This window comes from Adiantum capillus-veneris, chromosome 13, assembly GCF_014529385.1.
Source record: "Adiantum capillus-veneris isolate H3 chromosome 13, ASM1452938v2, whole genome shotgun sequence".
Classification (NCBI taxonomy): domain Eukaryota; kingdom Viridiplantae; phylum Streptophyta; class Polypodiopsida; order Polypodiales; family Pteridaceae; genus Adiantum; species Adiantum capillus-veneris.
In genome coordinates this window covers 7,284,585-7,305,007 of record NC_140943.1, presented here as the reverse complement: position 1 = coordinate 7,305,007, position 20,423 = coordinate 7,284,585, and positions in this window count along the sequence as shown.

Genomic DNA, 20,423 nt, shown 5'->3' with positions numbered 1-20,423 from the left:
CTAAATGAAGAGAGGCAATTAGCTGTGCAAAATGCTCTAGTGGAGAAGGATAGGAGAAAGAAGTGGTTTGGTAGCCATTTAAAGGATAAAGACATCAAGGTTGGTGATAAAGTTCTTATGTACGGGGTATGTAATGAAAAGAAAAAATTGAAATACGCTGGTAAGGGACCATATCGAGTGTGTGAAATTACCCCGCAAGGTACCATTCGTGTGGAGACTCTAGATGGAGTTGAAACCATTGGATTCCTTAATGGGAGTAAATTCAAAAGATATTATGATCCTCTAAGCCAGGAAGAGTTGCAAGCCATCCATCAAAAGAAGGCTGCCAAGGAACAAGCAGAGCTTAAAAAAATCCAAGCAAGAGTTGAGGCTCAAGAACGACAACAACGTCTTAGACGCCAATGAGAGGCTAATCTGGGAATCACGCAAGAATTTTTCGAGGACATAGATGACGACTCATTAGAATCTGAGCCACCCCTACGATACCCAATTGAGCTAAATAGCCCCTATGGGAAAGTACTATACAATGCCTTATTAGATACGGGAGCTAAACACAATTTGTTATCCTATGGAGTTTGGTGTCAATTAGGGAAACCGACCCTATCCCCGAGTACGATGCAAGTCAAGGGCATTAATAAAAAGAAAACTGCCATTCTTGGAGTCCTTCAGACCCCTGTTGTCTATGACAATGGAAGCATAGTGCAGAGGTTTCTAGTCATGCCCGCGGGAGCTATGGAAGGCAACGTAAACCTGGGACGCACGTGAATGTTGGCAACCAAATGCACTATTGATTGGGATACTGGTAGTGTCACGACGCGACCACTGACTCTTACCCCTATCATTCAAGCAAAGTCACCTACGTTGCAAACTCTAGCAAAGTTGAAGGATAGCCAACATTCACAAGCCAAGGTGGTTAACTCGTCTTTGCCAGCTACCCATGAACCTAGCACTTCAACACTTGTAGTTGCAGCAAGCAGTAATATTGCAAGTACTCAACCTGCACGACCTAAGAGTACATATCAATGGGTCCCCAAGGCCTTACTTCCAACTACCTCAACCCTCCCATCCATTCCAAGAAAAAATTTCTTGGGAAAACCAAGAGCTCGCCCTAGGAGAGTCAAGACCAAATCACGATGGATTCCAAAACAACTATTAGAAGCCCAAGGCTACTATGATGGAAATGAGAAAATTTGGGTACCTAAACGTAAAATGTGTCCTTCCCTATCGGCAACAAACCCATATGAGTCAAACAATGTAACGCTAAAGCCAATGGCAGACCTTGGGAAGGGAAAGATCACAGAATGCTACACACCTAGTCCAGAGCTAGTTTGGGCTCCAAGGCAAAACCAATTTATTCCACCTAGCTCAGGAAGGGGGGAGTTCCATGAAGCTTCTAGCTCCTCATGTAATACATCCATAGAGGTAAAAGCTTCTACACAGCCTCCATCTATAGTAATGGACCTCCATGAAGCTACAAAAGAATCCACACCTCCCATTGTTCAAGAATCACCTGATGAACCACTTCAAGTTCGATCCTGGGAGAGTACCTTACCACCCTTGCAACTTGACGAGGCACCTAGGGGAATAGAAAACTACTGGCAAAAATCCTCACCTATTACCAACTGGAACAATTGGTTTCAAAGGGTGACGACATCAGTTCAAACGGTATGATCTACCCAAGGAAGGGGGGAGTGTTTGTGGACATCCATCATTCACTTGCATCCCTCTCAACCTTTCTCCCTGACCTCTTAATCTCCGATCTTAGGGAATGTATATATAAAGCCTTATACTCACCAAAAAAAGATAAAAAAGTAAAAGAGCAAGAGCCATAACACAAATCATAAAAAGAAATTATGCACAAGAACACGACCGTTGTAATATTTACACTCTAACCATCATCTATTTGTGTGTACAGATATGGCTAGTACGCTAGAGTCATCCACTCCTGCCTTGGGTGAGAGGTACCCTCGTTACTTTTCACAAATATTTCACATGGTCTTTCCAGTGCTTGCATGTGAATGGGATTTGATAGGTACGCTAGCATGTGAGAGGAATTTTGAGGAGTTAGAATGACTGATAAGTCTCTTGACCACGTCTGATCCATACTTAGTAGAGAGCGTTTCTCCCATTGCACAAGCCTACCCTTTTGACCAAGATGACTATAGGTGTCTAGTTACCTTCTTATTAAACATGGGCACCTATGATGAAGAAGAAAATTTACACGACTACACGGATGGCACATATGATCTCATGGATGATGACTTTGTTTATCTCGACGACGAGGATAGGGGTTTAGCCTTAGGGTTTCCCCCCAACCTCTACAATATCCTATTCCCTTGACTCTCTAGGGGGAGTGCAAATAATTAGGTTAGGGTTCCTTATGTTTTTTGTTGTGTTCAATAAGTGTTGGTACCTTTTTCCACTAATGTGCCTCTTGGAGGTATTCCTTTTATTTCCTAGTGTGTACATGAGCGTGTTGCTATTGGTAGGATTTGGACCTTCATGGAATCTTTATCTCAACTCACTCTTCAAATCAAGTGCGACCATCGACACAAACATGTGTTTCTTGTCCATTAGCATTGACCCTTATCTTTTTTGCATCTATGATTGTCAGCTTTAATTGTGATTGGTAGCCTAATATTCACCGCATTTGCTTAGTATTAAACATTTAATTCAATGTAATTTTTTGTCATAATCACTTTTCTAGGTTTAAAAATCAAGCAGTCCGACAAACTAGTTTGACCAAGTTAGGTGTTAGAAATCTTCTCTTAATACCATGGGAAATGCCTTCCTAATAATTAATGGTTACTTAGGTTCTTAATCCGATTTGGGCAACATTGTGTGAAATGTACTAGGGCTTTCTAGTGGGCTTGACCCTATTGACCTTTAGCTTAAGTATTATAAAGGGATTTTATTAGTGTGATGAGCCTGGGGAGGTGTATCAGTGTTATATGACCCCCCAAAGTTACAAAATTAAAATGCTGAAAATGAACAAACAAAAATCAAAGTGCCACACTGTAAAATCTTAAGCTGGAAGAGAAATCTCAGCTTGATTTGGTACTTCACTCACATGTATTGCCTATGGTACTAGAGCCCTAGAGGTTCTCAATATGGGTGCTTTTACTTGAAAAGCAAAAAACCCAAGGCATACAAAATAAGCACACACATCAAAATTGAATCACTGTGAAAAGACTTTGGGGGGTCAAAGAAAAAGTAATCAGTCAGGCGATGATTTCATGAGAAATTCCTTTTATGGTAGCTTAACTACAAGGTCTTCTAGATATAGCCTCTAGTTAGCCCTCGAACATGAATACTTAGCTCTCGCGATTAAACAACTTAATTGACCACAGAAAATTAAGAAGCTTACCCATGGTATTAATATTCGATCTCTAGTGCCTTTCGACCGTCAAATTAGCGACCCCAAACTTGTTTAATTTTTTACCTTTATATCTGTTTATGCATTTGATTACATTGCAATTTAATGTTCATTGCTGACAAATTGTTTGAAATTCTTTTACCAATCAATTTGTCTACCTAAAACTGCATATGCTTTTTAATCACTTATGAAAATGCAATTACTGTGCCAATGTTGTTTGATTTTGCAGTGACTGAAGAAGGCTAAGGACATTCATCTCAAATGCTCTTCCACCTCGACGAACGAGCTTCAACTCAATATCTTCCGAGGACGGAATCTACATCAGGAAGGGGGGCATGTTAACCCTCACGGCTCACGGACACCCCATCACCTACGACAGACGTGTATTATGTATTTGGTAGAGTCAGGTACCGGGCTTGTCGGACCAATAGGAAAAGGGTAAGAGTGATCACCGATGAGAGGCGCACTCTAACTGGGACATTCAAGGGATTAGTTGGCTAAGCATGGGCGCCCAAGTGTGAATGGGGTGAGCTCATATAAAAGCCAACTAAACCTAAAATTCACTCATTCTCTCATTTGTGCAATAGAAGAGTGCTCTTGCTCCATCTCCATCTCCATCTTCTTCTTCTTCACCTCCTTGTGTGTGTGTGTATGTGTGTGAGAGAGAGAGGGAGAGTGTGTGTGCGATCGAGCATTACGAAGGCACTACGGGGGCGAAGCGGTTGAGCGCGGCACGACTGCAGCTTCTTCTTCATCGCGGCGAGGAATCCACCACGAAGGCGAGCGTAGAGCGTTGAGTGACACACCCTTTGCTCTCTTGAGCTTGCTAGATTAGTCTTGTTGTGTGCTTGGAGCCATTTGTGGCTCGCACACGGTGTAACGGCAAGTCCCTTGCTTCGACGGTGCGGCAAGGAGCGCACACCAAGATCTCTCAGTCATGTTCAAAGACCATCTTAAGAAATACATAATGCATAATTTTGTGTATAGATGGCAAGCAGAACAATATAAGGAATGTATACAAAGCTTTCCAGAAGATGTTGTTGTGTCAGTTGTTGACTTTGCTGAAAATTATAGTTTCAAAGAAAAAAATGAGATTCAATCCATGCACTGGTGTTCAAATCAAGTAACTATTTTTGTGCACATAACATATTTCCGAATTGCAGGTAACGACATCACCCTAGATCAGTATTATTTCTTTTGTATTAAGCCTTCAATAATTTTTGATTTTTATATTATGCAGGTGACATCCACAAGACAATTCACTTCTTCATTTCAGATGACAAGCAACATGAGACACATTTTTTTCAATACTGTTTTCTGAAACATGCGTAATGGCTAAAGCAATTTGGTCTAAATATAAAACGTCATTAGGTATGGTCTGATGGAGCAGCTTCACAATTCAAAGCAAGAAGACCATTCTATTTCCTTGCCAGGTATACCATGTTCTAACAAACATTATCTGAAGGTGGTTTTAATATAGAGACCTATCATAGTGGCATTAAAGTTGTAATAAAATGCTTGTCTAGCATCAATAATATTATAATACGTGTTTTTTTTGGTAATTTTATCGTGCCAAGAGTATATTAATCTTCTTCTATCCATTGAATAAATTGCAGATACAATGTTTTTATAGGATGGAAAATGTCTTGGAACTTTTTTGGATCCGGACATGGTAAGGGAGAACACGACGGTGCGGGAGCAATGATAAAAAGGTCTTTAACTCAATACCAATTGCAGCCAAACTGCCCAAAGATAGACTGTGCTACAGATGTTGTGGAATTATTGAGATGGACCTTGTCAGATGGTGCTACAGCCAACTATGCATCCCAGGCCTGTTATGTAAGCAAGATTTTTTGGGTGATTGAATTGGGAGATGTCGAAAGGGGAAAAAATTGGGATGTGAAGGCTGTAAAAAATACCCGCTCAATGCACTCTGTTTCTGCATATTCAGAGCATGATACAACTGCTTTGAGAACACGTTCACTGTCTTGTTTCTGTAGTGCATGTAAACATGAAAACTGGAGGAGATGTGTGAGCAAGTTACACGTTCCTTTCTGGAAATACCTTATTTTGGAGGCTACAGAAGAAGGGGAAGACGATGACGACGAAATAAATGAGGATGCAGCATATGAAGGACACTATGACACCCTCAGTCAAGCTCTTATTGTTGGTGATAATTTTGCTGTTCCCGCACCAAATGACAATGAAGAAAAAGTGGATTTCTATATAGTGAACTGCACTGCAGCTATTCAAGAGTTTCATTCAAACGCTGAAGATGACTGGGGCAATATCATTGGGCGAGGATCCTATGCTATCAAAGGGTTTTACTATCGTATGATAAATGAGCAGACCTACGAGCTTTTGGACAAAAAGCCAGAGGTGTTCATATATTCACATCTTGTTCGGGCAATCAAAATCCCCATGATACCCCATCCCAACAACTCAAAACTATATACAATATCACTTGATGTCAGTGAGTCTATCTACAATAGTATGCCTTTTGAGCTGTAACCATCTTAAGAAATGCATAATGCATAATTTTGTGTATATCTGCCTATTACTGTAAACTGAACTGTCTCCCTCTCCCTCTCTCCTTCTCTCTCTCTCTCTCTCTCTCTCTCTCTCTCTCTCTCTCTCTCTCTCTCTTTGTCACTTCTCAGTATCATTTCTGTATCATACCAGTCATTTCTCAGTATCATACCGGTATCATACCAGTCAATTCCCAGTATCATACCGGTATGATACAGTATCATACCAGTCATTTCCCAGTATCATACCCATATCATACATTCCCCCCCCCCCCCCCCCCCCTCTCTCTCTCTCTCTCTCATTTTTAAATATCATACCAGTCATTTCTCAGTATCATACCGGTATGATACTAAGGAGTGACTGGTATGATACCGATATTATACAAGTTCCTCTGTCTTTCTCTCTCTCTCTCTCCCTCTCTCTCTCTGTGTGTGTGTGTGTGTGTGTGTAACATCTCAGTATCATACCGGTCACTCCATAGTATCATACCGGTACCATACCAGTCCCTCTCCCTCTCTCTGTCACTGCTAAGTATCATACCGGTCACTCCTCAGTATCATACCTATATCATATTAGTCACTTCACAGTATCATACCGGTATCATACCAGTCACTTCTCAGTATAAGACTCTCTCTCTCTCTCTCTCTCTCTCTCTCTCTCTCTCTCTCTCTCTCTCTCTCGTGTCACTTCTCAATATCATACCGGTCACTTCTCAGTATCATACCTGTATCATACCAGTCACTTGAAAGAATCATACCGGTATCATACATGTCACTTATTTGTATCCGAGTCTCTCTCTTTCTCTCTCTCTCTCTCTCTCTCTCTCTCTCTCTCTCTCACTTCTCAGTATCATACCAATCATGCCCAATATAATACCGTTATCAGACACTCTCTCTCACTGTCTCCTTTTATTTGCAATATACTTCAAATATAGAATACAACGTATTTCCGTGCAACTTGCTTTTAAATGTATTATACATGAATTCTGTTACATTGATTGAGCCTTTTGGCTGAGTAATTCTCCATTTACATCCATCGACAAAAAAATACATCGACAAAAGTCACCCACTTCACAGACTTTATGAAGCTTTCTTTTTACATAAAAAATCTGTTCCTTTCTTCTTGAAAAAGTCAATCCACCATTTCCAATAAAAACGACGCACATAGGTGTCGTCAGGTTGTCCGTCTGCACAAATTACAGCCCTCTTTGTATACTCAATTCTGTCCTTAGAGTACAACCAGTGTGCCAGCCAGTTTATGACAGTGGTTGACAGAAAACAGGCGCGCACTTCTTTAGACTTCTTTTCTAGCTTGGGAAAAACAAGAAATGACCCCAATGGATTAAGCATTAGCTTATATCCAGAATCATCAAAGATAAGTGTGTCAGGTGGTAGGTCAGGATAATTTTCGAGATTCTTGTGGAACACCGGTTTATCTGTCGCGCCCAATTTAAAAGGGGCCCTTGTGCACTACGCTTGACTTACCACTCTATTGAATCTTTTGTGGTGGTCAGGGAACACTGTCGCTAGCGTGCGTTTGAGCTTCTCAAACTCGCAGCGCGAAGCTCCATATCCACACTTCGAACCATTTGAAACAAAAATTCAGAAACACTTCTGCATCGGGCCTTACTCAAAACTGTGTATCCCCTTCAACAACATACCGCATTTCTGGCCAGTGGGGCAATTCTTCACCATATTTTCCATCAAATTTCTTGAGAAGTAATCCATTAAGGTCCAAAATGAGAACCCTACGCTGGACGCTCAACGGAGGTGGTGGCCTTGGCCATATCAGTGGGATTCTTTTAATTATTCTATACCATAGAGGAAACACGAGCACTACAGGAGACAACACGCAATTCCATATTGCACGAATGCCAGCCCTGCCATTCTGCTTGTCAGCCTTGAACCTATTTGCAAGGCACCATTCTTCAACTGAAAACATATCTGCAGATGCAAAATTACACAAGACTCAAATTTAAATATGCAATTAGGATATATCTATAGATTGAAATCATACAATAAAAACACACAATGTTCAAAAATTAGGCACAAGATGAAAGAGACGTCGAATGGGAAAGAAAGTTATATTAATTTCAGAAGTGGTTACATAAAAAGAAACATGGGGGGGCAAACTATAATCTTTTGCAGGCTCTGGGTTTAGGGTCAGAACTTGTGCCGGTATTTTGCATCTCCTTAGTGTCTTCTATGTCCATCTCCTCTTCTGGCTGCCCCTGGGTCTCTTCCTCTTCCTTGCTTTTTTGCTCCATTTCAGGATTCTCATCTCCAGTCTTCTCGATTTTTTTTCTTTTTGCCTTTCTTATATGTTGAGCAAGGGTCTCCTCCGGACTTCCCTCCAGCCTGACATCTACACGACCATCAACTTAAGAAAGCTGTGCAGCCATAATCGATGAAAAAACTTACTCTTGCCACGTTGGCCTCGTTTTCTCGGGGTCTTTGATCTTGTCACCCGCACGCTGTCTAGCAACACATCGTCTTCCTCATTTTGGGTTTTCTCTTCAGCACCAGTCATACTCTTCTCCTTTACCTCAAAGTTTTGTTCTTCTTCTGTTGTTTTTGAAACAGGTTTCTCAGCATTACCAGGGACATTTTCATCAAGCAATACCTCCACAGGTGTCTTGTATGCAGGCGTCACTGCATCGTTCCCTGTGTCTTTACCGGCAGTAGTTCTGAAGCAGCTTGACTCTGAAAAAACATCAGAGAAGACAAAAATCAACCACCTGATTACCCATTGAAACAATTTTCTCACCTGTTTTGGGCATGGTTCAACTGGCTTCTTCTTTAGAAGGGATTGGTCTTCTGCAGAAATAACTTCGAGGCAATCCTTAAGCATGCACTTTCCTTTCTCAACCAAGTGAGCATAGGAGAATGCATGGTATGCATGTGAACAAGGCAATAGAACAACATGGCTTGAGCGATTGTGATCATGAATTCTTACACCACAAGCATTGCACACATCAATGAGAACAACACTATGTCCAGGAGCTGTTACTCGTGCAGGCAAGACTATGGTTTCAGGTAGCATTGGTTGACTAATCATGCCTGTCACAAACGTGACATAGAGACCAAAGGTTTCCTCACGGTCCAAGCATTTGGATAATTCTTCCTGTAGGCAAGAGACCTCTGTTATCAGACAATGTCAAACAGGTATAAAATCGGTATGAATGCTTGAATATCGGTATAATGATGTTATCATACCGATATGATTACATCCTGCTGGTATGATGTTATCCCACCGGTATAATGTTATTATACTGGATAGTATAACATCATACTGGTAGGATAACATCCGGTAACATCATACCGGTAGGATAACAGTATACCGGAAGCATAACATCAAACCGGTTGGATTTTATCATACCGGTTGGATCTAACCATCCCGGTCGGATGTAACCATACCAGTAGGATGTTATCATACTGGTAGGATTATCTCCTAAATCCTACCGGTAGGATATAATCATACCGGTAGGATGTAATCATACCGGTAGGGTATAATCCTACTGGTATGATAACATCCTACCGGTATTGTCATCTACCCTTACCGAATATGATATAATTCTACCGGTATGAAAAATCATACCGTATGGTACTTTGCATGTATTATACTACAATCAGATGGAGTTAAAAGCATACCTGTGCCTGCTGTAGGGTGGCTTTTGCTTGGTCAAATTTTTCTTGGAGGCTGTCAAGCAAGCCTGTTGGTACATTGGCATCATCAAGGAAGTGCATTAGGATGGTGTCAAGGGCACCCTCGCAACGGTGCACATCAGCAACAGATTTGACCACTGAATCCTTAGCCTTCTGACACTCAGCTAATACATTGTCATGAGATTTTCTAACCTCAACAAGAAGTTCTTGCAAGGAAGTGGATACTTCAACACTAAAGGTAGACTGAGTGGTCACAAAAAGTCCACTTCCGACTGGTGTACTTCCGGATCGGGTATTTACTAAGAAGATGGCAGAACCACTTGGGGTACCCGTGGATACTTGGGAAGTCTCTAACTTCCATTGTTCTCTTTTCCTATCTAAGTGACCTTCATTGGTCACATTCTTCACCACCTCATATGCAAACTCAACCCACTTTACCGGACCTGTGCATACGAAATAAACATATCCGCGTGCAAACTTGACTCCCAGCAGATAGTTTGGTGGTTTGGATTGGTACACCTGCTTGTAGAGCTGGTAGAGTGCCTTGTAGTGATCCGGCCTTGCTGTTTTTATCGACACTTTTTTCTCCTTCACTGGAAGACACGTGAAAACTTTCATCCAGTCGGATATGGGCACATCTGCATCTGTCAACCTCCTAAAATATTTCCCCTCAAGACTTAACCCATATTCCCTATGAAAATCCTCCTTTGTCGTGCAGAATGCCTTTAATGGCACCTCCACATCCTTGGGGTGAACAAAGCGGCTGATTTTGGGAGGAGGCTGTAACTTTTGTCTCTGAAAGGAATAAATCCATACTCATTACTCAATGTATCCACACCTCAGTACTCTACTACACATAGGTCTGCTGTACACAACACAGAGAGAGACAGAGAGAGGTGACATACCTTCGTGGGAGAATGTCGGGTCTTTGTGGGGGAGACCTGTCAGGATGCATTCCTTGGGCTCTTTCTTAGGTTGCTATCCATAGCGAAGGATAAGCAGCGTGCACAGGGGGCTGTAGAGCGAGCTGAGAAAGGCGCAGAAGGAGAAAGGCACAAAGATACAGAGAAGTCACAGTCATGAAAACATTCGACTGAACATTCGTTCTGACGTGGGCTCCACACGTGTTTTTGAATCCTCCACATGATTTTTAAGATTTTGTATCCTCCACACGAATATTTAATTCAAACAATTCTTGCCCATAACACCAGTTTCATACCCCCTAAATTTTAAGCCTCCAAAAGAAACTTTCAACCGGTTAAAACCGGGCCACCTATTTATGCATCCACCCATTTACATGTAGGAGACATAATGGGGATAGTGTGATTGACTATATGCTACTCTCCGAAGCCATCATGTATCGCATAAAGAGTTTTATGTTTGGCCAATGGACCCCGGAATCCAACCATCGAGCTTTATGTATTGACCTTTCATGTGAAGAAGCAACTAAGCATGATAATCTCAGCCAAAGGAAAGAAAAATTATTACTATGTATGGATTTCAAACGGGCACCAATGTACATTGAAATGGTTGAGCAAAAATTATGGATGAAAAGCTTCAATATGATGCACCATTGGAAATTAAATGGGAAGCTTTCAAGGAAGTTATTTGTTCTTGTGCTGAAAAATGATTTGCCATAAAGCATCTCCATGGTATCAACAAAGATAGATCACACAAAAGGTGGTTTGATAAAGAATGTCAAGATGTTCAAAAGTCCTTGATAAAGCTTGATGCAAATATGAACAAAGACAACTATAAAAGTTATTTGCTTACATACAAGACATTGATTCAAAAGAAGAGAAGAAGATGGGAAGTAAAGCAAAAAAAAATTCCAGTCCAAGAAAAGGCACATGCATGTGAAATATTTTGGAGAAACTTAAGGGACAAGGGGGTTGAGAATTTTGGTAACTTGAGTCTTGTAGATATGTACACACATTGTAGGTAATTATATGAGCAAGCAAGTGTTGAAAAAATACCATTTTATGGTTCACTCTCATATATGCCCTCTTTTTTACTATTGAGGATGTATGCGGTGGGCTTGAAAAGTTAGCCACTCACAAAGCGAGAGATCTTCAAGGTATCAAGCTGGAGATGATCAAATGGACATGAATTTTATCCATGAGTGGATGTGTGATATGTTCAACCTTGCACTTCAACATGGTATGACTTATGATTGGAGTATTACTTGGTTTAAGCCTTTGCATAAAGGAGGGGATGTAAAGAATGTAAACAACTACCGGACTATAATGATTGAGTTCTTATAGCAAAGTTGTTTGGGTGCATAATGGAGATGAAATTGAGTGATTGGGCTGAAGAGAATGACAAGCGTGCAAAAGGACAAGCGAATTTTCGTCAATGCCATAGCACCATTGATCATCTTGTCACTCTTCGTGTTCTCATGGAAGAAAGTCGATTGAAAGGCAAGTGATTGTATTGCTATTTTGTGGATTTTAAGAAAGCCTTTGATATGATTCCACGTAAAAACTTGTGGAGAAGGATGGAAGAACTTAAAGTGCCAAGTGAGTTTATGCTTGCGGTTTCTCGAATCTATGAGAAGGTGATTTGTCAATTGCGCATGGGAAGAGAAATTTTAGAATCTTTTGCAAGCACTATTGGGGTTAAACAAGGATGTCAAGTGTCACCAACTCTCTTTGGTCTATGCATCGATCAATTGAAACAAATGGTACTTGAATTTATGCAAGAAGAAGGCATTGAAGAGGTCACTATTTGCAATGCGGTAATCGTGCTTTTGTTGTATGCGGAAGATGTAGTGCTTCTAGCACACACTTTAGAAGATGCACAAAAGCTTATGGTTGTCCTTGAGAACTTTTGCTTGCATAGTGGGATGATTGTGAATGAATCCAAAACAAAGGTTATCCTTGTGAAAATCAACCATAAGGAGAAACCATGCATTGTGTACAACAATGAGACACTTGAAGTTGTTGAGAGCTTTAAGTACCTTGGCCTTGAGGTTCCGTGCAACCACAAGTGGCATGAATGTGCTATGTGTTGTTTGGAAGCGGGAAAGAGAGCATATTATGCATTTGAGAACATGTGTAGTGCGAGAAACATCAAGTGTTGGGTTCTCAAGAAGTATATTTTTGATGCATTGATGACACCAGTTCTTCTTTATGGAGTTGAAGTGTGGGACAGAAGCATCTCAAAGTCTACTTGGAAAGAGTTTGAGAATGTCCAAAGCGTTTTCTTACAAACTTTCTCCAAGTTAAGACACAAATACCATATATGCTCCTACTTCTTGAGTCGAGATCTCTTCCAATTGAGGTTATGGGCATGGAAAGGGTTGTGGAGTACATGATAAAGATGCGTCAAAACCCCTCACATCGACTTCACACACAATGCATGGGAAGCAAGCAAAAAAGTTCAAAAGACGCATAAAATCAAGATCTTGAGCACGGGATGGATGTAAGACATAAAAGAGTGGTTTGGGATATGGGATGCATTCAATTGACTCCCAAGTGAATGAAGCTTCTCTACAACGCCAATGTATTATGGCTTGGTAGAAATCCGGTGGGTCACGCTTCATACAAACCCATATTGTCCCCAACTAGAAAACCATCTTCTTCATTGAAAGAGGAAACCGTACTCATACTTACATGCTTGAGCCTATCCCCTTGTCGGTGATACGCACTATCCCAGCTATTCACCTTAGCTCCCATTTCCTTCGATGTGAGAAAGGGCATTGGGGCAATAGAGAAGAATCAAATCAACTGTGCACATTATGCTCAGTGCAAGTTCGAGAGTCTGAGTACCACATACTACTAAAGTACTCAGCTTTTGGTCACATCTCAACTTGCTTCTCTCACATTTTCAGCCATGACTTAGACCTACACACTTTCCTCTTCCAGCCATAGTGTGGGCTCTCTATTGTGACTCTCATCACCACAATTTTGGAGCATCGAGAGTCACTCTTAGTTGTACACATACTACATCACATGTAACTTTGGTCCCATAGGTCATATTTGACCTTCGAGGACAACAATAAAATCTCTCTCTCTCTCTCTCTCTCTCTCTCTCTCTCTCTCTCTCTCTCTCTCTCTCTCTCTCTCTGTGAAATAAAGAAAAGTTGGCTACACTTGATTTAGAGTAAGATGGGTGCCCGGTCTAGAGACTAAATAGACGATATTAGCAGGCTGAATGTCAATCTGCAAACAAATACCAAACTAGGTTAAGGAGTAGGGTTTAAGCATAATGATTAATCTACAACCCTTTGCTCGATTCAATTATCTCCTGTAGTAGTAGCCCTTTGTTGTATAATCATCTCTATGGGATGCAACTTGCTTCTTCCTAATGCTCATAGACCCAAGTTGAGTTATAGTTGTTGCCTATCAATTTGTTCTACTCATCCGCTTGTGTTTCACAACAAAATCCAATGTGATAGAAATCACAATCAACTAAGCAAGTAACTGATGGGATAACTATCTATGTATGTCTTGTTATGTTCTATAGCAATGCCAACCAAGCAAGATTAGTTTGCTCTCTCACGTAAGAATCAACCCAGGAGACCCTCGTGCGAAGCTATTCAACTTGGAATTCATGGAACCTAGATTTCCAAAAGGAGCATGAGCATGAGGCTAAGTTGAAAGAAGAGGAACAACACAGAAGTAGAGGTGATTGTAGACATGATAGAAGTATTGACCACGATAGTCAACATGTGGGTTGAAGAGTTCACGCTGTCTTTTGGTCTGTTTGCCTCCCTCATGGGAGTGTCATGAAATATGTTACACGTTTGGGCAAAAGAATGTTTAAAAACTCCTTGGAAAAGGAATTTGATCCACGCACGTGAGGATATAATCATACTTGGTGTGCGGATACTCATTCATACTTTTGAGATTACTAATAGTAAAGCAAGGACACCCAAAAGATCACTTTGGCGCGTTATCTTTTTGGGTGGAAATCCAACGTCATGATTTCTTTTATTACTCATTTAGGTTTGTTTGCCATAATAGTACAAAAACAACATGTCTTAGTGCAAGTTGATCCAAAGAGGCTAGCCATAAACACACACTCTTGCATAATTAGCAAGTGAGTAGCACTCCTCTTGTGCAAAAAAAAAAACCCTTGATTCAGAAATGATTTTTCTTTGTCAACATTCCAAAAAACAAGCCATCTCTTGTGCAATCCTCACTACACCATCTAGGATAGACAAAGGTTTTTCAACATAAATCGGTTTATGCCTTGCTCTAAAATTGTGCAAAGAATTGATGTTGCTTACATGCGATTGAACTATGTAATTCTATACTCCACACTGGCTCCTTAAAGTCTAGCTGATTAACAAAGAAAAATATTTTCAATTTGATATCACAATTATTGTAAAGTGACTTGGTTGTAACTATAATCCAACGTATTCAATGCCTTGACATAAGAATAAGCATTTGAAGGACCATCTTGAATGACCATCTTTGAAACTCCAAAGCATTTCCTTGTGCTTGCGATCTCTATCTTGGAAATCAGAGAGAAAACTTGTTGTAAAATAATATGCATCACATTCACTACCAAAATCTATAATCATGTTAAATGAATGTCCGGAATAAATCTTGTCAAATAGTTGATGCTAACATTCAAGTGATGGTATGCAAGTTCATGCCAAGTCTAGGTAGTGGGATCAGTGATTTCTCCAAGTTCTCTCTATCTCTTGAGATGGTCAATCTCCCTCGCAATTGTCATATACCCTAACTAGAGTTTCGTAGGACACTATAGAAGAGCTTTGGGCTCAATGGACTAGGCTTGGCCCATATGTCATCATTGTCCTTAACTAGCTAGTGTGCAGCTAATTGTTTGAATTGGGAATTGTCTATACCTTTGATTCTCACACGAAGATGATACATGCTTTCCCTACATGGGGACAATCTTTTGATATCGATGGCCGAATTTAGATACAATTACATATTATTTTACTTTTATGAAGTAACATAATTGGTAACTACTTGCACTATTGGGGGAGGATCCACTGATAGATAACTCAGCTAAGCTCCAGCCTCTAGAATTATTAGTATATTAGGGTTTAAAATTTTTAATTTCTTTTAGTACAATAATGAGTCCCTTGATGGTTGAACTTGCATAATTTGGCTCTCAAGCAAAATCACTCACGATACTCATACTCCTAAAGCTTATGTGGCTTAAAAGAAAAATAGTGGGTTTTCTCCAAATAAAGAAAAGGTATACCTAATGCCTTCAAGATAAGAAAGGTATACCTAATGGCTTCAAAATTACATAGTGCAAGGACACTAGTAAATGCTAAAGGCAAATGAAGCCAAGAAAACACAAATGCAGCAATGGGCACTTGACCATGTCTCTTTATATAAACACAAAAAGTCTTTTGACTTTGCACTTCCATGGGTCTTTTCATTTTCTAAACTCACTCAATACTTATTTTCTTTTGATGTTTTTAAAAGATTTTCAAGTTTTTGAGATTGGAAGACCTAATGGCTTAAAAGAAAAAGAGTGATTTTTTCTCCTAAGCTATTATAAAAAAACACCAATTGATAGTGGGATTTAACATATGATATATCCATCTAATCACTCGTTAGATGTCATAAAATCTAATATCTAACCAACCCAAATGATTTTCTCATATTAAATTGATCACTTAATGTGGGAGAATAAATGGGAACAAGTGTTAAGATATAGATATGTGCTTATAGATCTATCTCAACACGGGGCCAATAGTAAAGGGGCCCAAATGGGAGATGGTCTATCAAGAGCAAGGCTAACCAATGGAGCATAAGACCTTAGGGTTAGCTTCATTGAAGACCTCCAATAATGTGTGTAAAAGTCCTTTGACCTTAGGTAAGCTAGGGTGAGCTTGAGGTGGAAACCCGGCCCAAGCTCGAGGTGCTTGACCTGCTTGAGGTGCTTGTCGTGCTTGAGGTGTTTGTCCTACTTGAGGTGCTTGATTAAGGTGCTTGGGGTGCTTGACTTACTCCATGCTTGAGGTGCTTGACTTGCCGCTTGATTAAGGTGCTTGAGGTGCCTTGACATGCTTGCCTGAGATGCTTGTGGGAATACCCCCTAGTCCAAGTGCTTTGTCATGCTTGATAACTAAGGTGCTTGAGCTCCTAAAGTCAAAAGCATCCCTACAAGAGGGGGGGTGAGCCCTTTTCCTAGGGATTAGAGAGAGAACACACACTCACACTCACAAGGGAAGCCCCAGCTTGAAGAGGCAGCAAGGACACATGTCAGGTCCCTACCCATGTTACCTTCATGTGTTGCTTGAAGCCTATTGGCTAGGCTTCAAAGGGGTCCAATGATAAATTACTTGAATTATCTAATTGTTTTTGCATTTATCAAGTCCTCTCTCTCTCAAAGGGGAAAGGGGGACACTTGTCCCAAGACTATCCCTGTTGCTTGTAATGGCTTTTGCTTGTGATTGGCTAGGCCTGGAGGGGTCCAATGAGCTTCAAGCATGAGCTACAAGGGGGGGTCGACCCAAGCAAGCTAGGGGGGTGCTTAGGGGGTATACTCACCCACACACACTCACAAGCACTCTCATTGTGTGCTATGTAAAGTGCAAGAGCTCCCTCTCCAAGCAAGTAAAGGTTGAGAGCCTACACCAACACTCTTGGCTATGGAGTGCAAATCCAACCAAGAGCCATGCTTCAATGCTTAAGCTTGCCATCTCCTTCTTCTTCATTACTATGCTATTATGTATGCTAGCAACAAGAGTATGATAAGTGAGGAACTAATTCTTTCTCCTACGAAATGTTTCTTCTTCCTCTTCCCTACCCTCATTCCCTGCTAGCTCTCTCCACCTTCGAAGGTGTTTGAGGTCTTGGGACTGAGGCTTGGTATAATTAAAGCTTTCTTCAAGTTTAGGTTATGCTATGATGGTGATGCATGAAGCTTTCCATCTTCATTGCTTCACCTAGGTCACAAGGAACACAAAGAATGTATTGTAACAAGTCTCTCTTTATGGGAGAAATCATAATACAAATGCCTATTGGAGGGGGGACCGGCTCCACATAAATCCGGTCCTCAACTGTTGTCATGCTTTCTAAATTCTCTCTCTTGCAAAAGTATTGTCTATGCCAAGTTAACTAATTGCTATGATTATGTTGCTATCTTCAATTATGTCAACCCGCTATGCTCACAAAATCATTTCTTGAAAGTACTCTCATTAAATTCCGCTACTCTCAAATTGAATAGGAAAATTCCATTACATTAGATCTGGTGCATCTTAATATTCTTACCTGCAATAAACCAGAACTTTTTTCAAAGGAAGTTGTTTGCCCTAGAATCTTGAATATGTTTTAGGAAGGAAGCTTTTAAAAATGAGTAATTTTTGTAAGATACTAAGGACTAACAAGAACTTTATAATATGTTCAATCAGTTTATAACGTCTTGGAACATGTAACAGTAAACTCATTTCTTGGTAGTGTTCTAATCGATTGGATTTGCAAATGATTTACGGTGGTAGACCTTTGGAAGGAAAATTTCGTTGACTTGTATGCCTATGCATTCTTTGAAGCTTCTTGACTAATTTGTTTAGCTTTGGGGGGTTTGCCATATCTATTGGGAAAACACATTTATGTGTGGATGATCTTCTTTATCATCATTTTTTAAAAACAGATATGAGAAAGCTTTATATGTACAAAACCTTGTATACGATTTTTGTTACACTGTCCAGAGTTTAATTGTTGCAATGTTGTTGGGATTGTATTAAAAGCAATGTTATGAATCATTGTCACTCAAAACTTTGAGGGTGTTTTACCCTTATAGAATAACATTGAGCCTAACTTCATTCTATCAAGTCATACTGCTTGTAGATAAGGCTAAGCAGATATATTAAGGAAAGCGAGATCAAGGGCTCCACTTTAGCAAGTCCTTCTTTAGACTAACTTATTCAAATTTTGAAGCTAGATTAGTACCATTTGATGTATTCTAGCTTATGTCTTTTCTCGCCCATTGGTCACATATACACAAATTTGCCTCTTTAGATAGTATACAGTGTTCATCCTAGTGTCAATTTGTCGATTTAGGCAACGCCAAAGCTATAGTATAGATTTTCTAGTTTAAACATCAACCTCAATGTAGATTCATTGGTTTCGGTAGCACAACCTCACTACATATTTACTGGACTACTGGCTCTACTACTTTTGTTTTTCATTACATAAAATCTCCCCAAGATCCTTTAGCATCTCCAATTAGCATGTCCATGCACATCACCATTTAAAACCAACCTTAATGAGTAGCATTTGAACTCATCACGTACATACTATGAAACTCAACCTAAACCACTAGGCTATTCGCCTTGGCTACCCTTAGGGCTCCCTTAAGCACTAAAAAAAACAAATACCCCCCCCCCCCCCCCCCCCCCCCCCCCCCCCCCCCCCCCCCCCCCAACAAACTAATTAATTAATGGTTTGTGAAAAAGTCGTTTTGGCTGCCTACTTGTTGGTTTAGGCAGTTTGGGCATCACCTCTATTTGGTGTCGATACATCAATTTAGACAATACTAATTAAAACATCATACTACACTAATTGGCCACCACTACTATTAGTGTGGGATTATTAACCTGGTTATATGATGGAATTGACTTAGATTCGATTGATATGGATTTTGATTTGATTAACAATAATATGGTGACGACACTATTTATGGATTTGGATTTGGTATTGATGGATCATGGTTATTGAATGATAATTTTTCATGAAGATATCCCGATACATCAAGATATGACACATAATGCTTATTCTGGTGATATGGGACACTAAAATATGCAATATATGGGCGAATGAAGCCATAAGTAAATTTGATTATTTAAGCGTGTAATTTTTTTATTTTTATATATTATGTTTCTTGTATGTAATTTTAACCACTATTCTTGACAAGTTATGATTTAATAACATAACAATTGAGGGCAATTGCTTTCTTAACGAAGGGGTATGTAATGGTATTTATTTATGGTACATTAATAGATAATTATTGTATGGCTACAGGTGGAGAGCAGTCTAAATTGTTGGATCATCTCAAAATTTAACGATAGACATCGTATGCTAACCAATAATATCTATATCTATAAACTCTCTCTCTATTTGGAACCGCTTTGGATTTCTCTAAATAGGCTCACATGGCTTCAATGGCATAATATGACCCTTGGGTTGTTTACTATATGTAAACCTCTATATCATTTGTGTTCAAGGCCTAAAACCTCTTATCTATAAAATTTTCATGAATAAAGCACATCCTTTTCTTATTCCATTTATAAGTACCAATTCAAATTGGGCCCTTCTGTATGCAAAAACATTGTAAAATGGGGATTTTAAAAACACCTTTGGTTTAAGTCATGTGCTATATGCACATGTTTCCAATTGACCCCTAAGGTTAAGCCCTACCAACCTCTTCCAACCATCAAATAATCTTTTTGAGTCAGGTTTCATTAAAAAAATCCTTGTTTTTAATGCAAAACCTCACTTATTTGGGGTTTCTAGATGTCCAAGTCATTCAGCACTTTGCACACATGAATGTGTGAGAGTTGTGTAGTATAAAGAGCTACAAGAATCACAATTTTTGGGAGAGGGTAAGTTCAAAATATGGTATTTCGGCACGTTGTCGGGGGATACGTGCTCGAAACGTGAGTCGAGCAGGCATCGGGGGCCTCTGGCTGTGGGAGGTGCGAGAGATTAGATGAAAAACACAAAGCAAAAGACTCTGAAAACACCTTAAATGCTTAAAAATTGACAACCGGAATGTTTTAAGATGCTAATGATTAGCCGAAGTGAATTTCGATTACAAATGTTTGCCGTTAACGGCACTGATGGTGTTAGGAGAGTTTAATGCTCTCAAATTAGATCACGACTGTAAATCTCTCACTTATGCCTGCCATTAGAGCCATT